Source organism: Manis javanica, chromosome 11, assembly GCF_040802235.1.
Source record: "Manis javanica isolate MJ-LG chromosome 11, MJ_LKY, whole genome shotgun sequence".
In the NCBI taxonomy this organism is placed as follows: domain Eukaryota; kingdom Metazoa; phylum Chordata; class Mammalia; order Pholidota; family Manidae; genus Manis; species Manis javanica.
In genome coordinates this window covers 49175740-49197034 of record NC_133166.1, presented here as the reverse complement: position 1 = coordinate 49197034, position 21295 = coordinate 49175740, and the positions used below count along the sequence as shown (strand labels likewise).

Below are 21295 nucleotides of genomic sequence, written 5' to 3'. Positions count from 1 at the left end.
TATGGTGAATAGTTTCTTCCTTTATCTTACCAGATAGTCTATCTTTTATCTCTGACTGCTTTAATTCTTTGTTTTTTACAAGTTTTACTGTGATATACCTACACGTGGTTAAAGTTTGTATTTACTCTGCTTAGGGTTACAAAAGCTTCTTGAATCTCTTGGATGACATCCAATTAATTTTATAAAGGTATTTATCATTATCTTTTTGAATACTGTTTTTGACCCACTTACTTTCTATGACTCCCTTACTGAGACTCAAATTACGTTTGTGTTAAAACTGTTCACTGGTCCTATATGATTCTTACTTTTCTTTCCCTCCAATTGTATGTTCTTTTTTCTTCTGTTGGAGTTGTTCAAGCTGAATTATTTTTACCAACAAAACTTCCAGTTCACTAATCATCTGTTCTACACTACCTAATCTGCTAAGTCCACTGAATTCTTAATTTCAGTTATTCTATTTTTCAGGTCCAGGATTTCTAAATTCTTTTTTGTTATATTAAACTTCTTCAATGATATTCTTTATTTTATTCATCTATTTTCTTAAACACATTAATCACAGTTATTGTAAAGTCCTTAGATGATAACTCTGATATTTTGATACTTTATACATCTTTATACATAATCCTTCTTTACCTGGTTTTTGTTATTTGGATCTATTTTTTTTATTATTCTTGTCAATTTTTTATTGAATTTCAGAAATTGATATGAAAAATTATACATAGCCTGAATGAGGTAATAGATTAATTTTCTTCTGGCAGTATATGGATTACGGCAGCATCTTCTTGACTAGTCATTTACCATTAGGCTTAAGTCCTATCCTTTTATGGGTTCATAACTAAAAAGTCTTTGTTATTTGCCAGTATGTCTTTCTGGGTGGGCTTCCAACTCCAGTATTTGTATCTCCAGCATATTGGAACTGCTGAAATATCTACTTGCCTTTTAGTCATTCAGTAACTTCTTCCATTTTATCTTGCAGCATTTTGTCTTACAGATGATCAACTTGGGAACCAGCAACGGCCTGAAGAAGAAATCACACACAGGACTCCTGGATTACTTTTTTGTAGTTTTCTTTCCTCAAGACCAGCCCCTCAAGTCATGAATGCCTTGGCAGCCTTAAATTCTACTTTTGATTTAACTTGTCCAGTGAAACTGCAATGTTTACATCACTACTTTCTGTTAAGACTCTATATCTCCCCATTAAAATGAACAAATTCCCTGAGAAGGAAAGTTAGGCATTGAAAACATAGCTCATCCAGATGTGTTCCCATTATTTTTGATTATCTCTGGCATTTTGGGTCCTTAATCCCTAGCTGCTGTCTGTTCTCTTACATACACAAACTGATGAGCTTTTTTTTTCTTTAATTTTACTCAGCTTTGATAGCTATTCTTTGAGAAAAAGGTAGCCTAATCTTGTTATCTCATCACAACTGGAATAGAAATATCCCGAAGGCTACTTTATATTTAAATCTAACTCCTCTAAGTCATTAACACAGTTAGCTGTGAAGATGAGATTCAAACCTATGGTTTCATTTTGTTTATTGATTTGATTATTTTGTTTTTTATTTTTATAAATTGAGTTATTTACATTAAGAAGGTTTCTACTTCCATGAGTTAATAATGGAGATTTGTTACAAGCAAATAAAATGATAAAGTGTTAAGTAAACCAAAAGTTTCACAGAATGTGCCAGAGTTACTAAATATCCTGTCTCTATTTACAATTCTTTAGGAAATAAAATACGTGTTTGCAGTGGAGACACAAAAAGGCCCCAAGAACTCTACAACTAAAAGGTTGCAATGAGAAAATTTGAATTACATGCTTTTTTATTGTTTTCCTAACAGATTTATTTTTTAAAAATCAAATTATTTTTACTATAGCTTTTACGTAAGTGTAATTTTATCTATCAGAACCTCATTCCCAGTATATTTTTGTAATTGGAAGACTTTTTCAATAATGACAAATTTCTGTTGAAAGTACAAAATTTAAATGAGTCTATCCATCTGTGTAACCGGTATCTGTTCTGGACTACATGAAGTATTTTTATAAGTTTCCTTTTCATTGTTTCATATACAATCCATTCTATCAAAATTAATTCAAAAGTCTCCATATGAACTATTTTCAGTGAGAGGAAATTAAAAAGGAAATTCTCACTCCTACTTTCAAATTTTATACAAGCATTTTAAATGTATTTTATGTGCCAAGTTTAGTGATAGTTATTTTGAACAATAAAGATACTTCTCCCTAGAAGAATAGTATAATTTAAATGTGGTGGAAAAAGAAACAGAAATAATAAATGAATAATATTGTACTGTTCATATCATGAGAATTTAAAGTAAATGAGATGAAATTTTTTAAAAAGCTGAGGGATTATTTGCATTTTCTTATATTTCATTTACTTGGGAGTTAAGGAGTGATAGATACTGGTGTAGGCTGGCTTTAAGATATTTGGACAGTCAAACAAGGAAACTGATTGAATTATTTTATTTTCAGTTTCTTCTGTCAGAAAGAAAGTCTGATGTTGAGTGGTGAGTGCAGTAGAATCCTATCAGATATAACAGGTTGGAGGTATAAAAGCTGTCCCTTCATATGTAATATTTGATTGCTTCATTATATACCAATTTATCAACATTCTGAAAAGCATACTTTTTCTATCTAGATTGGAGAATATATATGTTGTTCAAAATTAATTGAAGGTACTAAATGGAGCTTAACTATACTTCTAAGCTTTTGGAAGAACATCAATCAAATAAACCTGAATAGTGAAGATCTGATAGGCTTTTTCCTTCTTTCTTAGAACAAAGTGAAAAAAAAAAGAAGTGTAAGAAGTGAGAATCTAATTGGGCAAAGGTGGAAGATATTGGCTAATATTTGTATCAATAATAGTTGTTAAATAAATGCATTTAGATTTACCATGAAATCTTTAATAAAGTTTTGATGTGCAGCTTTATGAGGAAGTCAACAGTTTTACAACAAACTAGAGAAATTCCATTTCATATTCAATTATATCATTTGAGTTGCACAAATCATAGAATACTCCAGGCTGAGGGAATACTGACCATCTACCTAGGGATGACAAAGGGTTCTGACCTTGCATATCACAGGAAAAGAGACCTGTGTCATTATCATGGAAGGGAGGCACTGCAGTAAGTATGCAACATTTCTATTGTACTTTACTAATCCATCCTTAAATCCCTTTATGGAAATGTGAAAATCAGGAGGCAAGTGAATGTTCAATAGTCCAATAGTTCAATAGTTTCTGGTAGCTGAAGCCAAAATCCAGTTCTTTTCAAACTGAATTGTATTTTCCTTAACATCTTTTTTCTCAAGAAATTACTTTTAGCTAATGCTCTATGTGAATAAAATAAAGCCCTTTTCTGTGAAATAAACTAATCTTGGGAATTTGGGAATGTTTTATATAGTAGGTGTAATTCATTCAGAGCTTAAGTTCAAGCCTAAAATCGTATCACTTTAGCCATGCTGCAAATAGCACAGAAGTTTACATCTTTATTAACAAAATTGTCCACAAAATTTTAGAAGTAAAAAAATATATTTTTTGAAATCATAATTACTGTAATTAAACATAGCAACATAACGCTTTTAATCTCAAGTCCTCTCATTTAAAATGTTATCTCCTCTGGGAGCATACTTTGACTATTTCAAAAAGTTATTTTCTTCCATATCTATCCTCCAAGAGTACTTAGTTTATCTCTTTACCCATGGCCTCCTCTAGAGTATGCAAGATACCATTCCCAATGAATATATTTATACAAAGTAAAGACTGAGGCAAAGTCCTATTTATCCAGTACTAAGGATCGTACTGGCTCTGTCATAATGGGTTCCTGCTACAAATTTTTCCTCATTAAGGAAATAATTTGCTTTAAGGTCTATACTCATTTAACACTATTAATCATCAAAAAGTTAGAAATATACTCTTTTTTGTATCCCCAGCACTTTGTACAGTGCCTGAAATATAGTAGGCAGATAGTATTTATTAAGTGACTCCAAAAGTTGATAAAACTAATGAAGAGCTCAAAGTCCCACTGACATGCACTTTTCTTTTTAAAGTTTTTATTACAGTTTCCAGTCAAAAATGTGTGTTGTTCTCCAATCTCTCTCTACAGAATGAGGTTATACATTTTATTTTATATTGATCTCTTCATTACAATTATTTATGTTGTTATCATTTCTCCTCTAAAAGAATGTCAGCTTCCGACAGGCAGTATTCATGTCTAATGATCTATGTACCTATCTGGCAAGGGGTACTGTCAGTATTTGGAATAAAATCAATGACTGTTGAAAGAATAATCACACAAGGAAGTATTAAGTGGATATAGTATTCTGTTCTCCACCTGAGTTACTGTGAAACTCAAATTAAAACCAAAAGTCTATTGAAATGCTTTGTAATATGTAAAGTATTATATAATTTTAAAGAATCAGTATTATTACAATATCTTCCCTATAGACATGGAACCACTTAGCAGTTTTAGAGATCTTTGATGTCCCATCATAGCTGTTCAGTAGCTGTTAAATGCTTCTTCCAATTCAACATAATATAAATTAGACATCAATCATCAGTGATGGATAGAGAAACACTATTTGTTAATAGAAACCATACTTCAGGATGCTTCAGCCAAACATTTTTATGAGAATCTTTTGAATCAAACTAAGATTATGTAACATCTATGCAAGAAGCATTTTTGAATGTCTGTTATGTGCCAGGAAGTATTAGGTGCTAAGAATTAAGGATGCAGTAAAGAACAAAATGGACATGCTCTTTACCCTTAGGGAGTTTATTTTCCAAAATAATTCACTTCTAACAATATAGCCAGATTTTTATAGTTTCCTGATTGATCTCTTAAAAATTATAGGATATATACTTTAAACTGCTTTATTCTTTGCCTCTCAAGTAGTTTAGTGACTGCTTTAAAAAGAAATTCCTCTATGAAGATTTCTATAATGAAGCTTAACCTTTTGGATCCAATAGAATAATGCACTTGTTAATCAGGGCTAAGTTATCAACATTACCTATTAGAAAATCTTTTGATTCTCAATATCTAGAGGTCTAATTAGTTTAGATGTATTGAAATCAGTCAATATGCTGTATACAGCAAAGACAAGTTGTGTGCCTTGCCCACCTAACACTCTGCCTTACAACTGTGTCTAACTAAATGAGACCTCTGAAACTGAGTGTCCTACTTCTAAACTAATAAGAGGAGAAAGCTGCCAACTTTTGAAAAACATCTACTTGATAATGCAAGGCCAGAGGTGTTCAATGCTGTCAGTCTAACAAGAAATTTCTGCACTGATTTTCAGACCCAGTAACCCCAAGAACACATTTCTTATCAAATATGCTGGATTGTTTTTATATAAGCAGGACTCAACCAAGGAAAGTCATATATATGATTTACTATGCTATCCTATGTTATGATATAATATATATATATACATATATATATATACATATATGTCTCATATAATACCTATGTGACAAATACATTAACTAATTGTGAAATGCCCTCTAGCCTGTCATTGTCCTCTTCTTTTCACACTGGCTAAGAGTGCTTTTTAGTCAAAAGAGTCCTACACCTTGATGCTGAGAAACAGTTGGTTTGAGTACTCAACAAAGCAACAAATAAAATCATAATTCCATATATAGTTACTAAAGTAACTGTGATAGGAACTTTATTGAATCTCTTTCATGCATCTTTAAGTCTTGTAATTAATCTGTTAACATGGGGGTGTATGAGTCTACCAACCTGCTGAAATATTAGAGAGGTAAAGGAAATTGTCCTCTATAGGCTATAAGAAAACAAACTTTGAAATTTCTCAGAAGAAAGGGTAAAAACCTGTCTCCCCTCTGAGGATTGGTATCCACAAGAACTCTAGTCTGTCCTTTATGCCACTGCAAAGTGACTATGGTACATGCTACCACCAGAAAGCAATTCTGGAAACACTCTCCTCAGTAAGGGTTTTTTGATAACACATTCTTCTAGTGTTTTCCTACCTATCACACCACCTGTTCTTAGTCTTTTAGCAGACTCCTTTTCCTCTGGTCATTCTTAAATTTTTGCGTTTCAAACTATCTTTTTTTTCCCCCTGTAACTTTATACATTCTCACAGTAACTATCGAGCCAATAACATTCACAGGGAATTCAGATTCCTGTTTTCAAGTATCTACTAACATTTTATACTTGAATATCTCCCAACTACCTCCGTCTCAAGCATCAAAAAGTAAACTCAATTCTCTCCATCCCAGATCTGCTTCTTTACCTGCAATTTCCATCTCTGTAAATGAACTATCAATTATTGAATTGCCAAGTCAGAAACAGAGGCATCCATGAGCTCTTTTGTCTTTACCATGCATGGCCCCACAGAGTCCATTGTGAATCCACATTAATTAGAGCTCTTTAATATTTCTGAAATACATCCAGTTCTTTCAATTTTATTTCTATTACCTCAACGAAACCCCAGTGCCCTCCAGATAAAATCTAAGCTCTTTTCTTTTATGCTATCATGATGAAAACACCTCTGCCGATTGCTTGACCCTTGCTCTTTCATCTTCCCTTTTGAATTCCAGTAATTCTTAATCTGTTGCCTCAATCTGAAAGCATCATGATAACACTGTTCCTATTTTCTTAAATTTTATATGAATTTTCTCTCTCTGAAAAATTCTTCCCTCTTGGCTCCTTTGTGTGGACTTCTTCACTGCTGAATTTTTTTTTTTTGGTATCATTAATCTACAACTACAAGAGGAACATTATGTTTACTAGACTCCACCCTTCACCAAGTCCCCCCCCCCATGAACCCCAAAAGCATAGTAAGATGCTGTAGAATCACTACTTGTCTTCTCTGTGTTGCACAGCCCTCCCCGTGCCTCCCCCCACATTATACATGCTAATCGTAACAAACCCCCTTTCTTTCCCCTGCTTATCCCTCCCTTCCCACCCATCCTCTCTAGTCCCTTTCCCTTTGGTAACTATTAGTCCATTCTTGGGTTCTGTTATTCTGCTGCTGTTTTGTTCCTTCAGTCTTTCCTTTGTTTCTTATACTCCACATATGAGTGAAATCATTTGGTACTTGTCTTTTACCATCAGGCTTATTTCACTGAGCATAATACCCTCTAGCTCCATCCATGTTGTTGCAAATGGTAGGATTTGTTTTCTTCTTAAGGCTGAATAATGTTCCATTGTGTATATGTACCACATCTTCTTTATTCATTCATCTACTGATGGACACTTAGGTTGCTTCCATTTCTTAGGATTGTAAATAGTGCTGCGAAAAACATAGGGGTGCATCTGTCTTTTTCAATCTGGGCTGCTGCATTCTTAGGGTAAATTCCTATGGGTGGAATTCTTGGGTCAAATGGTATTTCTATTTTGAGTATTCGGAGGAACCTCCATACTGCTTTCCACAATGATTGAACTAATTTACATTCCCAGCAGCAGTGTAGGAGGGTTCTCCTTTCTCCACATCCTCGCCAATATTTGTTGTTGTTTGTCTTTTGGATGGCAATCCTTACTGATGTGAAGTGATATCTCATTGTGGTTTTAATTTGCAATTCCCTGATGACAAGCAATGTGGAGCATCTTTTCATGTGTCTGTTGGCCATCTGAATTTCTTCTTTGGAGAACTGTCTGTTCAACTCCTCTGCCCATTTTTTAATTGGATTATTCACTTTTTGTTTGTTGAGGTGCATGAGCTCTTTATATATTTTGGATATCAACCCTTTATCAGATCTGCCATTTATGAATATATTCTCCCATACTGTAGGATACCTTTTTGTTCTATTGATGGTGTCCTTTGCTGTACAGAAGCTTTTCAACTTGATATAGTCCCATTTGTTCATTTTTGTTTTGTTTCCCTTGCCCAGGGAGATATGTTCATGAAGAAGTCACTCATGTTTATGTCCAAGAGATTTTTGCCTATGTTTTTTCTAAGAGTTTTATGGTTTCATAGCTTACATTCAGGTATTTGATCCATTTCGAATTCACTTTTTTGTACGGGGTTAGACAATGATTCAGTTTCATTCTCTTACATGTAGCTGTCCAGTTTTGCCAACACCAGCTGTTGAAGAGGATGTGATTTCCCCATTGTATGTCCATGACACTTTATTGTATATTAAATGACCATACATGTTTGGATTAATGTCTGGAGTCTCTATTCTGTTCCATTGGTTTGTGGATCTGTTCTTGTGCCAGTGCCAAATATTCTTGATTACTGTGGCTTTGTAGCAGAGCATGAAGTTGAGGAGCGAGATCCCCCCACTTTATTCTTCCTTCTCAGAATTGCCTTGGCTATTCAGGGTCTTTGATGGTTCCATATTAATTTTTGAACTATTTGTTCCAGTTTGTTGAAGAATGCTGTTGGTAATTTGATAGGGATTGCATTGAATCTGTAGACTGCTTTGGGTGGAATGGCCATTTTGCCAATATTAATTCTTCCTAGCCAAGGGCATGGGATGAGTTTCCATTTGTTACTGTCCTCTTTAATTTCTCTTGAGTATATTGTAGTTTTCAGGGTATAGTTCTTTCACTTCCTTGGTTAGGTTTATTCCTAGGCATTTTATTTTTATTGATGCAATTGTGAATGGAATTGTTTTCCTGATTTCTCTTTCTGTTAGTTCATTGTTACTGTACAGGAAAGCCACAAATTTCTGTGTATCAATTTGGTATCCTTCCACTTTGCTGAATTCCGATATTAGTTCCAGTAGTTTTGGAGTGGAGTTTGTAGGGTTTTTTATGCACAATATCATGTCATCTGCAAATAGTGACAGTTTGACTTCTTCTTTACTAATCTGGATTCCTTGTATTACTTTGTTTTGTCTAATTGCCATGGCTAGGACCTTCAGTACTATGTTGAATAACAGTAGGGAGAGTGGACATCCCTGTCTTATTTCCTATCTTAGAGGAAAAGCTTTCAGCTTCTCACTGTTAAGTATGATGTTGGCTGTGGGTTTATCATATATAGCCTTTATTACATTGAGGCACTTGCCCTCTGTACCCATTTCTTGACAGTTTTTATCATGAATGGATGTTGAATTTTGTCGAATGCTTTTTCACCATCTATGGAGATGATCATGTGCTTTTTGTCCTTCTTTTTGTTGATGTGGTGAATGATGTTGGTGGATTTTCAAATATTCTACCATCCTTACATCCCTCAGATGAATCCCACTTGGTCATGGTGTATGATCCTCTTGATGTATTTTTGAATACGGTTTGCTAACATTTTGTTGAGTATTTTTGCATCTACATTCATCAGGGTTATTGGTCTGTAACTTTTTTTTTTGGTGGGGTCTTTGCCTGGTTTTGATATTAGAGTGATGTGGGATTCATAGAATGACTTTGGGAAGTAATCCCTCCTCTGTTTTTTGGAAAACTTTAAGGAGAATGGGTATTATGTCTTCTCTGTATGTCTGATAAAATTCCGCAGTAAATCCATCTGGCCCAGGTGTTTTGCTCTTGGGTAGTTTTTTTGATTACTGCTTCAATTTCATTGCTGGTAATTGGTCTGTTTAGATTTTGTGTTTCTTCGTTGGTCAGTCTTGGAAAGTTGTATTTTTCTAGGAAGTTGTCCATTTCTTCCAGGTTTTCCAGCTTGTTAACATATAGGTTTTCATAGTAGTCTCTAATAATTCTTTGTGTTTCTGTGGGGTCCCTCGTGATGTTTCCTTTCTTGTTTCTGATTCTGTTGATGAGTGTTGATACTCTTTTTCTCTTCATAAGTCTGGCTAGAGGCTTATCTATTTTGTTTATTTTTCTCAAAGAACTAGCTGTTGGTTTCATTGATTTTTTCTATTGTTTTTTTCTTCTCAATTTTATTTATTTCTTCTCTATTCTTTATTATATCCCTCCTTCTGCTGACTTTGGGCCTCATTTGTTCTTCTTTTACCAATTTCAATGATTGTGACTTTAGACTGTCCATTTGGGATTGGTCTTCCTTCTTTAAATATGCCTGGATTGCTTTATACTTTCCTCTTAGAACTGCTTTCACTGCATTCCACAGAAGTTGGGCTTTGTGTTGTTGTTGTCATTTGTTTCCATATATTCCTTGATCTCTATTTTAATTTCTTCGTTGATCCATTGATTATTTAGGAGCATGTTGTTAAACCTCCATGTGTTTGTGAGCCTTTTTGCTTTCTTTGTACAATTTAGTTCTAGTTTTATACCTTTGTGGCCGAGAAGTTGGTTGGTAGTATTTCAATATTTTTGAATTTACTGAGGCCCTTTTTGTGGCCTAGTATGTGGTCTATTCTGGAGAATGTTCCATGTGCACTTGAGAAAAATGTGTATCCTACTGCTTTTGGGTGTAGAGTTCTATAGATGTCTATTAGGTCCATCTGTTCTAGTGTGTTGTTCAGTGCCTCTGAGTCCTTACTTATTTTCTGTCTGGTGGATCTGTCCTTTGAAGTGAGTGGTGTGTTGAAGTCTCCTAAAATGAATGATTGCATTCTATTTCCTTCTTTAATTCTGTTAGTATTTGTTTCACATGTGTTGCTGCTCCTGTATTGGGTGCATATATATTTATAATGGTTAATCCTCTTGTTGGACTGACCCCTTTATCATTATGTAATGTCCTTCTTTATCTCTTGTTACTTTCTTTGTTTTGAAGTCTATTTTCTCTGATACTAGTACTGCAATACCTGCTTTTTTCTCCCTGTTGTTTGCATGAAATATCTTTTTCCATCCCTTGACTTTTAGTCTGTGTATGTCTTTGGGTTTGAGTTGAGTGTCTTGTAAGCAGCATATAGATGGGTCTTGTTTTTTTATCCATTCTATTACTCTGTGTCTTTTGATGTGTGCATTCAGTCCATTTACATTTAGAGTGATTATTGAAAGATATGTGCTTATTGCCATTTCAGGCTTTAGATTTGTGGCTACCAAATCTTCAAGGGCAGCTTCTTTACTATCTGTCTAACTTAACTTGCTTATTGAGCTATTATAAACACATTCTGATGATTCTTTATTTCTCTCCCTTCTCATTCCTCCTCCTCCATTCTTCTTATGTTGGGTGTTTTATTCTGTGCTCTTTTGTGTTCCCTTTGACTGTTTTTGTGTATAGTTGATTTTCTCAGGTGACATCTATTTAGTCTTAGGAGCGCTCCCATCTAGAGCACTCCCTCTAAAATACCCTGTAGAGGTGATTTTTGGGAGGCAAATTCCCTCAACTTTTGCTTGTCTGGGAATTGTTTAATCTCTCCTTCATATTTAAATGATACTCGTGCTGGATACAGTATCCTTGGCCCAAGGACCTTCTGTTTCATTGCATTAAATATATCATGCCATTCTCTTCTGGCCTGTTATATTTCTGTTGAGAAGTCTGATGATAGCCTGATGGATTTTCCTTTGTAGGTGACCTTTTTTCTCTCTCTGGCTGCCTTTAATACTCTGTCCTTGTCCTTGATCTTTGCCATTTTAATTATTATGTGTCTTGGTGTTGTCCTCCTTGGGTCTCTTGTGTTGGGAGTTCTGTGGGCTTCTGTAGTCTGAGAGACTATTTCCTCCCACTATTTGGGGAAATTTTCAGCAATTATTTCTTCAAAGACACTTTCTATCCCTTTTTCTCTCTCTTCTTCTTTTGGTACGTCTATAATGAGGATATTGTTCTGTTTGGATTGGTCACACAGTTCTCTTAATGTTCTTTCATTCCTGGAGATCCTTGTATCTCTCTCTGCCTCAGCTTCTCTGTGTTCCTGTTCTCTGATTTCTATTCCATTAATGGCCTCTTGCACCTCATGCAGTCTGCTCTTAAGTTCTTTCAGAGATTGTTTTATTTCTGTATTCTCCCTCCCAACTTTATCCATTTGCTCTTGCATATTTCTCTGCAACTCCATCAGTATGGTTATGACCTTTATTTTGAATTCTTTTTCAGGAAGATTGGTTAAATTTATCTCCCCAGGCTCCCTCTCAGTGGTTGTCTGGATTATTCTTGACTGGATCAAATTCTTCTGCCTTTTCATGGCAATAGAGGTAGTCTTGGGCAGTTGGCGCTTGTGTCAGCTAAGAGAACAAACCCCTTCTTGCTTGTTGTTCGCCTTCCTCTCCTGTGAGTACAGCGACCCCTAGTGGCTTGTGCTGGGCAGCTGCGCACTGATGGAACCTCTGAGTCTGGCCTGGATGACTGTGGAGGAGGCTCTGGGCAGTTGCTGTGCGTGCGGCCGCTCGCAGGCTGCTCCCCTGCTATGGAGGAGTGGATCAGAGGCGGAATGGACAGGAGGCTGTTTATCCCCATGAGGGGCCTCAGAGCTGCAGTGCCTCCCAGGTGGTTAGAGCGCCCAGAGTTCCCCAGGATTCCCAGACGCTGGGCCGAGTGTGCTGGGATGCTTCCATCCAGCTGTGAGTCCCCTGTCCCTTTAAGACTTTTAGAAAGAACTCACTTTTCTTTTGTCCCAGAGGCACCAGCTGCAGGGACCCACTCACAGATTTTATTGTTCCGTTTCCCTATTATCCGGCACACTACACAATGTGTGTCTGCCCTCCCGGTGTGGATGACTAGGGCTGGGTATTTAGCAGTCCTGGTCTCCCACTCCCTCCCCACTCCCACTCCTTTCCTCCATCCAGGGAGCTGGGGGGGCAGTGGGGGGGGGCACTCGGGTCCCATGAGGCCACGGCTTGTATCTTACCCCCTTTGTGATGTGCTGAGTTCTCTCAGATGTAGATGTAGCCTGGCTGTTGTACTGTATCTTCTGGTCTCTCTTTTAGGAATAGTTGTATTTGTTGTATTTTCAAAAATATATATGGTTTTGGGAGGAGATTTCCTCTGCCCTACTCACACTGCCATCTTGGCTCCTCCTCCTTTGTGCGGATTTTTTGCAGGTAGCAATTTAAATAAAACATCTGCTGGAAAATCTCTCATGACCGTATGAATCTTGAGATCTAAATCTCCAATTCTTATTCCTCCCATCAGTTCTCCCATACCTCCTCTATTCTTCATAATAATTCTTATCAACTGGAACTGCAACTTCCTGACCACTTCTCTGCCTTCTCCACTAGATTGTTAGTTCCATGAAAACTAGGAATGATGCATTATCCTCCATTATTATAACTCTAGTACTTAGCAGAGTCTCTATTATATAGTAGGCACTCAGAAAAACACTTGTTCATTACCAAATGTTTCTTTTGTTTCTTATTTACATGTACTGGCAGATTTTTGCCCTTAATAGACACACCCACAGCCCATACATACTTTAATCAATAATCCTTATTTTAGTGTCTTTTATCTAATAAGCATATGAATTTTTTACTAAGATTTAATTTGAAGAACAAACCACAGAATAAAATTTACAATTTTCCCCAACTAAGAAGTTTGCATACCTGGATCTTATCTCCTAATATGTTATGAGAAATATACCCCCTTTTAAAATCACTCCTCTTTCTGTACTTTATAGTATAGTTGTTTTGCTATTTGTTTGGACCTCTAAGGACAGAATCTGAGATATATCCATCTTTTTGTATATTGAAGTATGTGCCTAATGCTATTAATAAATGTACTTTTCACTCACTGCAGTTCTTGTTCATGAGGGGCTACTGGTCCCTTTAAATAATAATAGTCACTGCAAGCAACATAGCTCAGAGTAGAACAGCTATCTAAACTAAAGGAGTAAGCTTCAGCTTTCTTTCTTGTTTTTAGACATCAAAGAGGCCATGGTCTTTTGTCCACCACATATGGTTTACATGAACTTAATTATTCTCTGGTTTTCACTATTATGGCTAGATATTCAGAGAGGGTAAAATCCCAGTTTGAGAAAACCTGTACACACTTTTATTTGGTGGCAAACAATATATAGATTAACTTCTTGGTGCCAACTTTGAATAATCTCTTTGTGCTCCAAGAAGAATGGCATGCAAAAGAAGCATAACAACTATATGCTATACTATGCAGGTATGTAAATAGTCTATTATTTTGCTAGGTTGTTATATCTTGCAAATCTTCTGTAGTTTACCCCCTCAAGCTACCTGACTTGGTGTACTTGATGTTCTAGGCCCATTTTAAACCTCCCCCCATTTAATTTTTTCTGAATGTTGGACAAATGGAAATCTCAAGTTTTCCTTAATTAATTCATGGTGGGGTATCCAATCCTTATCACCATCTCCAAGAATAAAAACCACAGACAATTTTGGTTTTATAGATGTGTTATTAGTATTCCTAATCTCTTTTCTTATTTGTAAATGTAAATGAGACAAAGCATGTACAGAGCCTAAACTAATGCCTGGCATAAGTGAACATGATGTAAAGTCAACAGTATACTTCAGGTCACTGTAAATTGGTTAGTTTCAGTATACTCATGTGGCTTTTCTCCAATACTTAATAACTATATACCTTCTTTATTGCAATAATCTTTTCCCTGGTTTTCATGTCCTCATATTTTCTTAAACTCACTCTCTCTTACCGTATCTTTTCAGTCTCAATTTTAGGTTCAAAGAATTCTTGATTCTTTGGAACTTTGTTAAGTTCCACAGTATTGCCCTAGGCCATGTTTGTTCTTCCTTTGAACTATGTGACCTCATCCTTGCAAAAAAACTTCAGTTATTATTTATATGCCATATGGCCCAAATTTTATCTCTGGTTTAGTCATCTCCTCTGAAGTCCAAGTTCATGTATCCAGCCATGTACATGACATCTCTACTCAGATGTCTAAAAAGCAACATCTGTGATCTTAACCCCTAAACTTCACTTTCTTCCAATGGTTTCTCTCTCAGTGTATGAAACTATATATATTTCTTGAAACTCGGAGATGTCCTCAATACCTCCTTCTATCTCACTCTTCAAAAGTTATAGATCTCCAAATCCTATAGATTTTTATTTCCCAAGTAATCTTTTGAACACACTTATTTTTTCCATCCTACTACAACTGTTTTAATCTAAATTTCTCACCTGGACTCCTTAAAACATGTGCTAACTCCTCCATCCAGGCCTTCACACTTGAGCCAGAGTAAACTTTACCAAAAAATCTTGTCATACCATGCTCCTGATTAAAATACATGGGTGCTTTCCCATTACTCTTAGAATAAAGCTTAATACCTTATCATGGACTACTTTAACCTCCACTCTTTGCACTCCAACCCCACTGACCTTATTTTACACCTTTGCAGACACCACGTTCCTTACTCTCAATCAGGCTTTAACACACATTATTCCTAAAGGCTCATGAAGTGTTCTTCCAGAAAAGCTATTCTAATCCTTCAGGCTCATTCAGGTTCCTTGGTATATGCTTCTATATATCTGTGTATATTTCTTTCACACCATCTGATTCATTCATTTACTTATTCAACAATTATAGAATAACTATTCATTATGCCTTGGAGACTAGACAATGAATGAGTTTGACACCATTTCTGCCCTCGTTGAGTTTATGTTCTTTTGTAACTTGTAATTAGAATTCACAGTTGTTTGTAGTCACATCCCTTAACAACGTGTTATCTCCATGAGGACAGAGGCCTCTTTTTCCTCACTGTCATAATTACCTTGGCCACATAACAAATTATTATAAAATTTAGTAGCTTAAAATGATAATTGTCACTTCTTATCTTTCCTGGTTTCTGTGAATCAGGAGTTTGGACAGGAAAGAGAGTAGCCAGAGGATCAAAGACTAAGCACCTGAGTTATCTTAAGTCTCATTCATTCATATCAGATCATTGATTCAGACTGTTGTTTGGGAATCTCAATTCCAATGTTCCTGACCCCTGCATATGGTCTTTATGTCTTCATGGATAACTTTCTGAGACAGAGCCAGGTGTAGCTCTGTCACCTTATATGAGCTAGCCTTAGATATGATGTAATGTTTCTTCTGCTACATTTTATTGATTGATATAGTTGAGAAGGTTTGTGAAGGTTTGCAGTAGGAATGCATAAACACCACCTACCACACACACACCTCAATGAGAAGAATGTTTGCTGCACTGAAGGAAAAGCATGTGGAATGGAGTATGTGCACACATATGCACACATTCATCTTGAAGAAATAAAGTTGTTCATACACATTATTATAACTTATTACCTAGCACTTATCTTGTAGCTAGTAAGTGCTCATTGAAGTATTATTGACTAAATTAATTAATTAAGGAAACACAGAAGAGCCCAAATCACAAATACTAGATTATGAAATGAAATATCCCATGTATAATTAATTCACTTATTTACAGATATTTTACAGATATTTACCAATACTTTGGATTCCTGATACTTCAGTCACTATTATAAGTGAATTTTTCTGTTGCATAAGTATTGAAGCTTATGACCTAGAGATAGGAGTAAAGAATTGGAAGCTTCTCCAACCATCTCTATTTCCATGAATTTGAGTTTGGCCAACATACAGTTCAGCTCTTAATTGTGCCAACTTTCCCTACTCTCATTGTACACAAATAAGCATTCATTGCTTTGGGGGATAAGTGGAGGGTGATTCGCAGAAGTTAATGCCAGCAAGTGACATCTGAAATTGTCTCTGTCATTCAATATTACTTGGAACAATGAAGCATCCAATGGGAAAAGTCACCTAATTATGAGATTTACAAGTGGCACTGAAACAATGGTTAATGTATTCTCCCTGTTGTAGAAAAGGAGGGGACAATAACAGAGTATTTGCAGTTCCTGAAATACTGAATTTACAGTCAACTAGAGCTAACTATTCTATGGTATTCATGAGTATTTCTCAAACGTATTCTTTTTAGGCTGTTTTATGTGAAACAAAGTAAAAGAAAAATATAGAAAATTATATTTCTGCAAGACTTAGATTATTACCTTCGGCAGTATTCACATTTCTGACTGTGGAATATGTTCCTATATCCAGTTTACTAAAATTGTTATAATCTTGTCCTCTGTGTAAGTGGAGATTTTTTATATTTTTGCAAAGTGTACTTCTCCTGTCTTACCTATAGGTCGGGTAAAGATGATTACTTAAAACATAGTTAGAATCAGAGAACTGAGTCTCACCTGGTACTTCTGTGATTCTCTAAGTAGTCCAGTGTTTCTGTTTCTCTCGCCCAAACAGCAAACCTAATTGACTAGACAAATAAGAGGTCAGAATTAAGTACTATAATTCATTCTCTTCCACTTTAATTTTTTCAAACACAGTAAGTATGGGGTAGGGACAATTCTTCTCTTGTCAAACTCCTCCCAACTATTTCTGGACCCTCCCGATGTGTTTCCCACAGTTCCGTAATCAGAAATTCTCTACTTGTTGTAAATACAACAAAAGTAAATTAGAGATCATTTAAACTAGGGGAATATCAGTAAAATTCAAATGAAGGAGTATAGCCTAGACTCACGGAGAGGCCTGCAACTAAAGACTGGGTAGTTGTTGCATCTGTGACTGCATTATCTGCGTTTATCTGAATATCATTTCTCTCGCTTTCCTCTCTCTCTTCCTTTCTTCCCAGATCAGTTTTCTATCTACACATGTAGGCATTTATTAATTTTGGCTTATGGTAGGTAAGATGAGGCAGAATGTGGCTACCCCCTTGACAACTATAAATAAAATTCACATATCACTGTTAAAAGTCATATAAAGCTTAATTTGCTGTCTTTCAGTCCCAATTCCAAACTCCTGGGAGATAGATCCTTATCAGCTAGCTTTTTTTTTTCAAACTACTACTAATTTGTTATCCAATCTATTGAATGAATTTGGCATTTTTAGAAATAAAAATAGAACAGAAAATATCAGACCATAAAGCACATAGTAGATGTTACAAGTGTATGAGTATGTGTACTTGGTACTGATGTAAAATTTACTTTAGGTCTCTGTCAAAATGTTTGAGGCGGAGCCAGGATGGCGGAGTGAGTAGAGCAGCGGAAATCTCCTCCCAAAAACACATAGAGCTATGAAAATATAACAAAGAAAAATCTTCCTAAAATAGAGACCACAGGACACAGGACAACATCCAGACCACATCCACACCTGCAAGAACCCAGCGCCTTGGGAAGGGGGTAAGATACAAGCCCCGGCCTGGCGGGACCCGAGCGCCCCTCCCCCCGGCTCCCGGCGGGTGGAAAGAAACTGGAGCGGTTTTTTTGGGGGGAGTGCTTTTTGGAAGCCTTAAAGGGACGGGCCCCCGTTGCTAGGAAGGCAGGGTGGTGGGACCGGTGAGCAGGTGCCTGGGACCGGTGCCTGAGGACAAAGAATATCCTGCGTTTCTCCCTGCGGGACCGGCGGGCGGGTGCCTGAGACCGGTGCCTGAGGACGGAGGAAATCGCGCGTTTTTTCCCTTTTTTTTTTCTCTTTTTTGCGAGTGCTTTTTGGAAGCCTATAAGGGACAGGGACCCCGGTGCTAGGGAGGCAGGGCGGTGGGACTGGTGAGCGGGTGCCTGGGACCGGCGCCTGAGGACAAAGAATACCACGCGTTTTTCCCTGTGGGACCAGTGGGTGGGTGCCTGAGACAGGCACATGAGGATGGAGGAAATCGCGCATTTTTCCCCTTTTTTTCTCTCTTTTTGGCGAGTGCTTTTTGGAAGCCTTAAAGGGACAGAGACACCGGTGCTAGGGAGGCATGGTGGCGGGACTGGTGAGCGGGTGCCTGGGACCAGCGCCTGAGGACAAAGAATATCGAGCGTTCCTTCCCTGCGGGACCGGTGGGTGGGTGCTTTTTGGAAGCCTTGAAAGGACAGGGACCCTGCTGCTAGGGAGACAGGGCAGCAGGACCAGTGAGCGGGTGCCTGGGACCGGAACCTGAGGACAAAAAAAAAAAAAAAAAAATCGCCTGTTTTTTCCTTTTTTTTTTCTTTCTGTTCCCTCTCTCATTGTTGCTGTTGTTGTTTTGGTTTGGAGAGTGCTTTTTGGAAGTCTTAAAGGGGCAGGACAGGTCACTTAGACCAGAGGCAGGGAATCTGGGGATCTCTGGGCACTCTAACCCCCTGGGCAGCAGGGAGCACAGAGGCCCCTTATGGAGATAAATAGCCCCCCGGCCGCTCCCCCTCCAACGGGGCTCCACCATTTTGGAGGAACAGCCCCAGCCAGGCCAAGCCCACAGCAACAGCGGAGATAAACCCCAAAGCAACTGGGCAGGAAGCAGAAGCCCTGTCTGAGCACAGCTGCCCAGCACAAGCCACTAGAGGTCGCTATTCTCCCAGGAAAAGGCCACAAACCAACAAGAACGGAAGCTCTTCCAGCGGTCACTTATACCAGCTCTGCAAACTATCTCTATCACCATGAAAAGGCAAAACTACAGGCAGACAAAGATCACAGAGACAACACTTGAGAGGGAGAAAGACCTAACTAGTCCTCCTGAAAAAGAATTCAAAATAAAAATCATGAACATGCTGACAGAGATGCAGAGAAAAATGCAAGAGCAGTGGGATGAGATGCAGAGAAAAATGCAAGAGCAGTGGGATGAAGTCCGGAAGGAGATCACAGATGTCAGGAAGGAGATCACAGAAGTGAAACAATCCCTGGAAGGATTTATAAGCAGAATGGATAAGATGCAAGAGGCCATTGAAGGAATAGAAGCCAGAGAACAGGAACGTATAGAAGCTGACATAGAGAGAGATAAAAGGATCTCCAGGAATGAAACAACACTAAGAGAAATATGTGACCAATACAAAAGGAATAATATTCATATTATAGGGATACCAGAAGAGGAAGAAAGAGGAAAAGGGATAGAAAGTCTCTTTGAAGAAATAATTGCTGAAAACTTCCCCAAACTGGGGAAGGAAATAATCGAACAGACCATGGAATTACACAGAACTCCCAACAGAAAGGATCCAAGGAGGAAAACACCAAGACACATAGTAATTAAAATGGCAAGGATCAAGGACAAGGAAAGAGTTTTAAAGGCAGCTAGAGAGAAAAAGGTCACCTATAAAGGAAAAACCATCAGGCTAACATCAGACTTCTCGACAGAAACCCTACAGGCCAGAAGAGAATGGCATGATATACTTAATGCAATGAAACAGAAGGGCCTTGAACCAAGGATACTGTATCCAGCACGACTATCATTTAAATATGATGGCGGGATTAAACAATTCCCAGACAAGCAAAAGCTGAGGGAATTAGCTTCCCACAAACCACCTCTACAGGGCATCCTACAGGGACTGCTCTAGATGGGAGCACCCCTAAAAAGAGCACAGAACAAAACACACAGCATATGAAGAATGGAGGAGGAGGAATAAGAAGGGAGAGAAGAAAAGAATCTCCAGACAGTGTATATAACAGCTCAATAAGCGAGCTAAGTTAGGCAGTAAGATACTAAAGAAGCTAACCTTGAACCTTTGGTAACCACGAATCTAAAGCCTGCAATGGCAATAAGTACATATCTCTCCATAGTCACACTAAATGTAAATGGACTTAATGCACCAATCAAAAGACATAGAGTAATAGAATGGATAAAAAAGCAAGACCCATCTATATGCTGCTTACAAGAAACTCACCTTAAACCCAAAGATAAGCATAGACTAAAAGTCAAGGGATGGAAAAACATATTTCAGGCAAACAACAGTGAGAAGAAAGCAGGGGTTGCAGTACTAATATCAGACAAAATAGACTTCAAAACAAAGAAAGTAACAAGAGATAAAGAAGGATACTACATAATGATAAAGGGCTCAGTCCAACAAGAGGATATAACCATTCTAAATATATATGCACCCAATACAGGAGCACCAGCATATGTGAAGCAAATACTAACAGAACTAAAGAGGGAAATAGACTGCAATGCATTCATTGTAGGAGACTTCAACACACCACTCACCCCAAAGGATAGATCCACCGGGCAGAAAATAAGTAAAGACACACAGGCACTGAACAACACACTAGAACAGATGGACCTAATAGACATCTATAGAACTCTACATCCAAAAGCAACAGGATATACATTCTTCTCAAGTGCACATGGAACATTCTCCAGAATAGACCACATACTAGCTCACAAAAAGAGCCTCAGTAAATTCCAAAATATTGAAATTCTACCAACCAATTTTTCAGACCACAAAGGTATGAAAGTAGAAATAAATTCTACAAAGAAAACAAAAAGGCTCACAAACACATGGAGGCTTAACAACATGCTACTAAATAATCAATGGATCAATGAACAAATCAAAATAGAGATCAAGGAATATATAGAAACAAATGACAACAACAACACTAAGCCCCAACTTCTGTGGGATGCAGCGAAAGCAGTCTTAAGAGGAAAGTATATAGCAATCCAGGCACACTTGAAGAAGGAAGAAAAATCCCAAATGAATAGTCTAACATCACAATTATTAAAACTGGAAAAAGAAGAACAAATGAGGCCTAAAGTCAGCAGAAGGAGGGAAATAATAAAGATCAGAGAAGAAATAAACAAAATTGAGAAGAATAAAACAACAGCAAAAATC

General features: G+C 37.2%; 1 long non-coding RNA gene across 1 annotated transcript in view; it reads right to left on the bottom strand.

Moving 5' to 3' along the window:
* Nucleotides 1-759: 759 nt before the first annotated feature.
* LOC140844268 (uncharacterized) overlaps nt 760-21295 on the bottom strand; it is a 216548-nt gene continuing 196012 nt past the window's right edge. The window contains exons 4-5 of the long non-coding RNA XR_012122417.1: nt 16925-16995; nt 760-1018 (exon numbers count right to left, since the gene is read on the bottom strand). This is a non-coding gene — a long non-coding RNA (uncharacterized lncRNA). The remainder of the gene's footprint in view (nt 1019-16924; nt 16996-21295) is intronic.